Source organism: Elephantulus edwardii, unplaced genomic scaffold (genome assembly GCF_000299155.1).
Source record: "Elephantulus edwardii isolate Elephantulus edwardi_28Jun2011 unplaced genomic scaffold, EleEdw1.0 scaffold00078, whole genome shotgun sequence".
NCBI classification, from domain to species: domain Eukaryota; kingdom Metazoa; phylum Chordata; class Mammalia; order Macroscelidea; family Macroscelididae; genus Elephantulus; species Elephantulus edwardii.
The window spans coordinates 6,536,749-6,544,950 of NW_006399828.1; positions in this window are offsets into that span (position 1 = coordinate 6,536,749).

Genomic DNA, 8,202 nt, shown 5'->3' on the forward strand with positions numbered 1-8,202 from the left:
ACTGTTTGCATGTTTAGTCTCATATTTATTTACTTCATTGCTGGACAAACTATAAATAGTAATAGTGATGAACTCGGGCCAATTTCTCAGTGAAGAACTCTTCTTGACCAAACCCATGACGTTGTATGGGTCCAATACGTACAGACCTTTAATTCACTGTGCTGTTCAGCTTTAACACAACAGTGGTGAATTGCCATTTAGAGAAATTCAGCCTTTCTCTGGAAAAAGTCCTTTTGGGATTCTTGAAGACCTCTAGAAAAAGTAAAGATTTTATTCCAGTGGAAAACCAAGAAGAGTTTTTGTGTTTTTTTTGTTTGTTTGTGTTTGTTTTTTTTTTGTTTTTAATCACGAAGCTGGAGCTTGTTTGAAATCTAACCAACATAATGCTTATATACTCCCTCTGGTCCTACTAGCCTCTGAAGACACACTTTGTCTTTATGGACTGATTATCCTAATCTCTAAAACAAAGTGATATTCTTCATTAACTTGCAGGAAGTGCGATGTTAGTATCTCATTAGCACATGAAAGTTACTACCTCTGTCCTCTTCCCCAGCAAAAGGAATGTTAAACCTTAGCTATCAGATGTGAGAGCCAGTGCTTCCTGCTCTATGAGGCAAGAATAATGTTCGTTTCATTTCCATACCATTCCAGGGTAATGACGTTTGCTCTTATGACTCTCAAGGTCCTGAGGTAACTGCAAAACTGCCGTGAATTCAAACGCTTTATGCAGCGCCTCCAGTGTGCTAGTTCCCATTAGAGTGAAAATGCTGAGATTTCAACCAACATTTGGCTCATTACTATGTTCCTGTTCCTTGAACGGTACCTTAGCATCTGAAGACTCGCTTCCAATTGTTGTTTATTGAATTGGTAAATAGGAAAATGAAAATGTGTGGGTATCCTGCACTAGGAGGTGGGTACTGGGATGTTAACTGGTCTACCAGCTGGGAGTGCGGATGACTCAGAACTAGAGTTACACCAAAGTGGAAACGGGGGAAGACAGCTAAAGCCGGAAACTCTGTCAGAAGGAAGAATATACCATTTGGCTGTGTGACTCTATCAAATAGCAGTAGGGGAAATAAGCTTTACATACATTATGATTAATCTTCCCCAAATCTTACGAAGTAAATGGTATTTCTTCCATTAGATGATGCGGAAAATGAGCAGCAAGACATTTAATGGTTTTCTTAATGACACATAACTAGTAAATTGTAGAGTTGAAATCCATGGTCCTGGGTGATTCAAACTCCATGTTCTTTTCATAAATTTCTGTAATCACTGGTGTTAGAGGTAGCTGTGTAAGTAATGGAGGGAGCAGGAAAACCCAGTGATCAGGTATGCTTTCGAAAATGTAGGTCAGAGACTGGGGACTGGGAAATCCAGGCAACTCGCTAGTGTACAGTATCAGGGGATTCTTTAGAGGATGCAGCAGAGGCCCAATGCCTGGGTTAGGACTTCTCAGGTAACAGGTAGGAGGTTGTGGTAAGAGAAGGCGCAGAGACAGTCCTTTAGACAACAGGGTATGCTGATTTTCTACTGCTGCATTAAAAAAAATTACTTCAGAGTTGGCAGCTTGAAAACGTGTGTTTATTTGCTCACAGTTCTCTAGGTCAGATGTCTGCGTTTGATAGACTTCTTATTTTGTATCACACGAGGGCTCAACCATGGTGTTGGCCTGACAGGGATTTAACCTGGAAGTTCTGGGAGAGAAAAAAAAAGATGGTTCAAGCCTTGTTCAAATTATTGGCAGAATTCAGTTCTTTGTAGTTTTAGGCGTGAGACCCCATTTTCTTGCTGATTGTTTTCTGGGGATTCCCAGGCCCTTACTTGGGGTCTCCTCCACTCAGTCACTGAAAACTTCCCTTGAATAGAATCTGTTTTCCACTTGGATTACCTACAGCTTCCTTTTCAGAATGACAAAACCTCTGCTTCTAAAGGACTCATGCCACTAGGACATTCCAGTTAGGTGCTGATGAGTTGGCCCCGACTGGCAGGGACTCACATATGGTGGATTGGTATGGCCCCATGCTCATAACTGAGGCTGTGCGTGAGCCTTGTGGCAGCCATTCTGTCAGTCCACTTTGCTTTATTTCTACTGTGTTTAATTCATGTACATTGTGTTTTACACAATCTTTCATTTACATTGTTTCATATACTAATTCATATATATTAAATTTTATAATGACTTATACTTGATCTATGCCTATTATTACTGTCTTTTCAAATCTCCATTGATTTCCCCTACATTACTCCTTCGTATACACACACTCCCCCAACTGCCTGCTAACCTAGCTATTGTAGTGATTTACACCTTTTCCCTTTTTCTGCCTTCTTCCCCTTTTAAAATTTTATGTACTTCTGGCTCAGTTATCCTTCTATTTTTACAATAATGGTCTTAAGCAGTATTTGTCCTTATGAGACTGAGTTTTTTCACTTAGCATAATGTCTACAGACTCTTCCATGTTATGTAAGATTTTGTGAAGTGGTTGTTCCTTAATGCTGTATGGTATTCCCTTGTAAGAATGTACTACACTTTCTTAATCCATTCGTTTGCTGATGAGCATTTCAGCTATTTCCATTTTCTTCTATTCTGAATAGTGCTGCTATGAGCATATATCTATGTATCTATCTGTTTGTGTCTCAGTCCATCTCTTTTCTTCAGTTTTTCAACTTTGATAATCAGCTATTGGTTTTCATCCACATTGGCTGTCTGGATTTTCTGTCTCGATTTTTTTAAAGTGGTGACGGGTATATGGCTTACCAATGTATAAAGTTTATTTTGGAGAATCTTCATCCTCATTATGTTATCTGGACAACTGCACATGGATGCTTCATGGGACAGTCCTTATTCCTTTGGCCCAGACAGATTTGTTGAGCCTGGTGTCAATGGGAACATCTGGTGTTCCCATCACCTTCATGGTAAGTTTCCAGATCCTCTTAGAGTTCCCAAGGGGCACATTTGTTAAAGCTTACTCCTTGGATGCACTTGTGAATGTGGATGGCATACTCTCTGATCACTACTTTGTTAACAGCAGAATGGCTCTTCTCACCACCACCCTTCTTTGTTGGGGTGGGGATTATGTCTGGAAAGGAAGAAGGCAAAAGATAGTGGAAGAAGGAGAGCTATGTTTGTGTGTACAAATTCTGGGTCACCTGGAGGACTCAGTGCATCCATTTGAGAGTCTCCTTTTTTTGGCAGACTTGACAAGCCATGTCTTTCTCCAATGACTGAACCTTCCTTTTAACTTGCTTAGCTTTGCAGAAGGATCATTCTGGATAAACCTCTTTTAAGACAAATTTATTTGTTCTTTTAGGTATTCCATAGTATATACAATGTTCTTTGTTAATGCCATACTTTGAAGGTATCAGTTCTTAGGCTCCCCCCCCCCTTTTTTTTTCTTTTGGTCCAACTTTGGTATGCATTTGAGGAGATTAAAATAGCGTGGCTTGTACCAAGAATATCTTAGTTTTCAAAGTGACATCCTTGCTTTTTAAAAGAAGTCCTTTGCAATAGAATGCCCAACATAGTAGGTACTTTGGTTTATTTTTAAGACAATGTTTTTTTGTTGGTTTGCATATAATTATTCATATATGTTGTGTTTTGTGCATGTACTTTATATTTTATGCAATCACTCTATATATATTTTGTGTTTCATTCATGTACACTGTGTTTTCTATGATCATTCATATACATTATATTTTATATAATTAATTACCATTGATCTATGCCTATTTTCGCCCTATCTTTTCAAGTCATCGTTGAACTTTTCCCACCCTTCATACCTCCTCTCCCACCCATGAACCTCTGCTATCCCAATGATTTCACACCCCTCCCCCTTTCTCTGCTTTGGTTTCTTAACTGCTGCTTTGTTGGGCATTAATTAAAAAGAGAAATAAGATTAAATCATTGGCAATTAGAATGGGCCCACTTTTAATCTCCCTGTTCTAAGGTAACTGATTAGGAACCTTAATTACATCTACAAAAATCCCTTAGCATCATGTAAGTAGCTAAATCACAGACGTGATAGTTTATGAATTCATAGTCCTGAGGCTTAAGATAGAAGATCTTGGGTTCTATCATAGGATTCAGCTTGTCAATCATAGAATAAAAAAAAATGATAATAGAACGAAGGGCAACAGGCACGAAGAAGATGCTGGGTTCCAGGGTGTTTGAACTCCAGAAATTATTTCCTTTTCCCTTGTTCTCCAGCCTTGCTTTGGGTAATGTGTAGATAGAATGAGTACAACTCAGCCGGCTCATAGGATGCATGATTTTGGAGAGGAATGAGAAAAGTGTCCAAACCTTTCCACATGTGGAACATGCTTAGTTCTGACATCTTTTAGGGACCGCAATAAGATGCTACTATCTACTTATTAACATTGAGACTTTTGCTGGTGGAAGGGAAGTATATGATAATGATGAAGAAATCTGGCCTTCTCCGAAAACTATACATGTTCACAGGGGGGAAAAAGACATTTTTTTTGCCCAAAGGCTTATACACCTGTTCCTAGTTGTCATTTTAGTAATAGGAAACTGGTAGGAGACTTTTACCTGCAGAGTGACTTTGTAACAACCCTCACTTAACAACCCCCTCCACAAGTAGACATCCTGACACTGAGGAATGATCATTTACGAGGCCTTTGCTATTTTTATTTCTGTATGTGGCAGGAAAGAAAACTCTGATTTTTTTTTTCTTCAGAATAAATTCTCTCCATTTAGGCAGAGAACTTTGCCAAAGGCAGTGACTAAAAATAAAATCTTCCTTTCATGCCTGTATTCCCAGGCTTCCTCACTTAATCAGAAGATTCTTCAGGGACAGTGAAATAGACAAGTCTAGAATATCTTAGAATTGTTGAATTCCCAACTGCTACAGCCACGGCATTTATTGAGTGTCTCCCTTACTTATTTGTAATTTATGACTTAAAAAAAAACGTCTGGATGAGACAGTTTAGCATTCTTGACAGTATTAAATGTCAGCGTCAACCGTTGGGCAGCATTCAGATTTCCTTCCTCCCACCTTCAGAATATGCTTTTTTTGGGTACCTTTTCTTTTTTAGAGAAAACTTAAGTTCTGCATTTTCTCTCATAATCAAGTGGGATAGATTTGGCTAAGCCAGTTCCTCAGAATAATTCCTAGGCTTTTGAAACCAGAAGATACTCCCTTATAGAATGGCTATTGAAGGACTTGGTCCTCTGGTCAGACAGCAAGCTAGGGGAAATAGCTCCTCACAGTATTTGCGTATCTGCCTGTGAGAACACAGGCTGCATAAAATAAAATAAAATAAAATAAAATAAAATCACTGGTCTTGCTAAAACACACCAGTGAACTAATGGGAATTGAAAAAAGACATTTATTTTAAAAAAATGTGTCAAGAAATCAGAAACAATGCTCACACTGAGGTAATGCTTTTTGATCACATACCCATACTGTAACATTTCATCTTCATGAGAACACTGCAAGGCAATATCTTAGGAGACATTCCTGGAATGGTTTCCTCTATGGGGTCTTGGTCTCCACAAGTAAATGTCACTTTGTAGTGAACTTTTACGTTACAAAGACTCAAACTGTTGCCTAAAGAAATTGAAACTTAAAACAAAAAAAGCCCCACTGCTATGAAACAGGCATTGGTTCTATCTCATAGTCACCCTCTAGGACAAAGTATACTGCCCATAGGGTTTCTGAAGCTGTAAATATTTATAGGAGTAGAATGTCTCATATTTCTACCTCTTTGAGGCAGTTGGTTTGAACTGTCCACAGTTTGATTCACAATTGAATGCTTTTACTTACAGAAGCACACAGAATCTTCATGAAGAGTACAGGTCTTAAACAGAAGACTAACTGATTCAAATTGAATGTAGCTCATTGAGTATGATATTGTACTTATAAATTTGATTCTGTTTGACAATAGGGGATTTCTTTTGTTACATTGCTAAAGTCAGGGTGAATCCTAAACCTAAGCACTTACAAATGACATAAAGAGCAGAACACATATGGACTCATGCTCACACATACCATGTGAGAATTTTCTATAAGTAAAGAATGCCACAGATTTTTTTTCTACTATATTAGAAACTAGGAGCAAGGATCACAGAAGTATCAATTTGCTTGAGAAAGACTCTAATTTGCACTTAACGTCTAAAATTATGAGGAAATAATTTTTTTGTTCCTTAAAACTACCAAATTGTGATTTTTTTTTCCTTTATAAAGCAGAACTAGGTAACTAAGACAGGTTCTAAAACCATGCTTGGAATGAAAGGTGTTTTAACTTTTAACTATGTGTCTTGTTTTAAATTGGTTAGAGAATTGACAGGCTTTGTGCCTGCTGGCCCATCTCTTGCCTGTCTGTTCTGGCTACCCTGTTTGTGACTGGTCCACCATTTGAGAAGTTGAACTATATGAAGAAGAATGTGGCATCAGGATTGGAGGACTATTCAACAACAACCTGAAATATGTACATTACATAATCTTGCTTACTGATAATTAAGAGGATTTCAAGTATGCACTGAAGAAAAGACTGGATTATAACTTAACATTCAAAAAATCCTCAAAATCTTCACAACTGGACATTATTGATTTCAATAAATGTTTATTGATGCAAAAGCATTACAGAAGAAAAAAACAAAGTTGTCAAGGATTTCATTTACTTGAATTCATAATCAGCCCCTGTGGAAGAAGCAGTGAAGGAGTCAAAACTTCAAAACTCAAACTCATTGATCTTCAGTAAGAATTTATTTATAGTTGACCCTTCATTGAGTTTCTGAGACTGTAAATTATACAGGAAGAGGTTGCTTATATTTCTCCTGTGAAGTCACTGGTGAATTTGAGCTGTCAGAGAGCCTTTGAATTAGTCATGCAATATCATATAGAGATTCCAGAAGAGCTCACAAGACTTAAATTATGTACTACACTTGGCAAACCTTCAATATAAAAGAAAGACAGGATACATTTTGAGGATGATGGTGAAAAGATGTTTTAGGATGATGATTGTACAGTCCTGAGAGCAACAAATTTACATTGAATAAATGTCTGGGGGAGGAGGAGGGGAATTTTTCAAGGTATAAGAATAAAATCTGAAATTTTGTGTTAGAAGGTACAGAGAGGAATATTCTCTGAAATATACACAGAAAACTAAGCAAATTAAAACTCTGGCAGTTAAGACCAACAAAACTAAAGATTTTCCAAGCAACCTTCTTGAGTACAAATTTTGGTATCTTCCCATCTAGAGCAAAGAAGGGCCAAGAAAAGAAAAGGTTATTAGCTCAAACCTTAACACACCACCCTCACCAAAGAAACTTAACAATGAAACAGAAGATATAAACTACAAGCAGCCAACTTGACTTTGTGGATGTATTGAGAGAAATGCACCCAACTAAAACTTCATTTACTTTCTTCTAAAGTGCACATGATACATTCCCCAGAATTAATCATACATTAGAACACAAAGCAAGTCTCAACAAATTTAAAAACATTGACATAATACAAAGTATCTTCTCAGACAAGAATGTCATAAAGCTAGAAATTAACCACCAGAAAGTAAAGCTTACAAAATCACTCATTTGGAATCTAAAACATACTCTGCTAGTGCACAGTTGGGTTAGAGAAGAAATAATGAATTTAAAAAGTCCCTTGAAACAAGTGAAAATTAAAATACACCATCAAAACCTCAGGGATGCAGCTAAAGCTGTCCTCAGAGGGCAGTTCATAGCAATAGAGAGACATATTAAAAAAAGGAAGAAGTAGAATTAATAAACTAAGTCAACACCTTCATCAAATAAAAAAAGGAAAAAGAATCTAATTCCATAGCTTCAAGAAAAAAGGAAATTTTGAGGACAAAAGCTGAAATCAATAAAATAGAAAACAGGAAAATAATTGAAACCATCAGCAAGACCAGTAGCTGGTGTTTTGAAAGCGTCAATAAAATTGACAAAACATTGGCAAATTTAACAACAGAAAAAACAAACACAAAACCAAAATAAAACCCAGAAGACACAAATAACTCAATTAAGAAATTATAGAGGTGACATCCCAACAGAACCAGATGAAATGAAATTGGTAATATTGGAATATAATGAAAAGCTATACTCCAATTAATTTGAAAACCTAGGAGAAATTGACAAATTCCTTGAAACTCATGATATACCCAAATTGAAATGAACAGATGTAGAACACTTGAACAGACCCATTACAAAAGAAGAAATAAAAA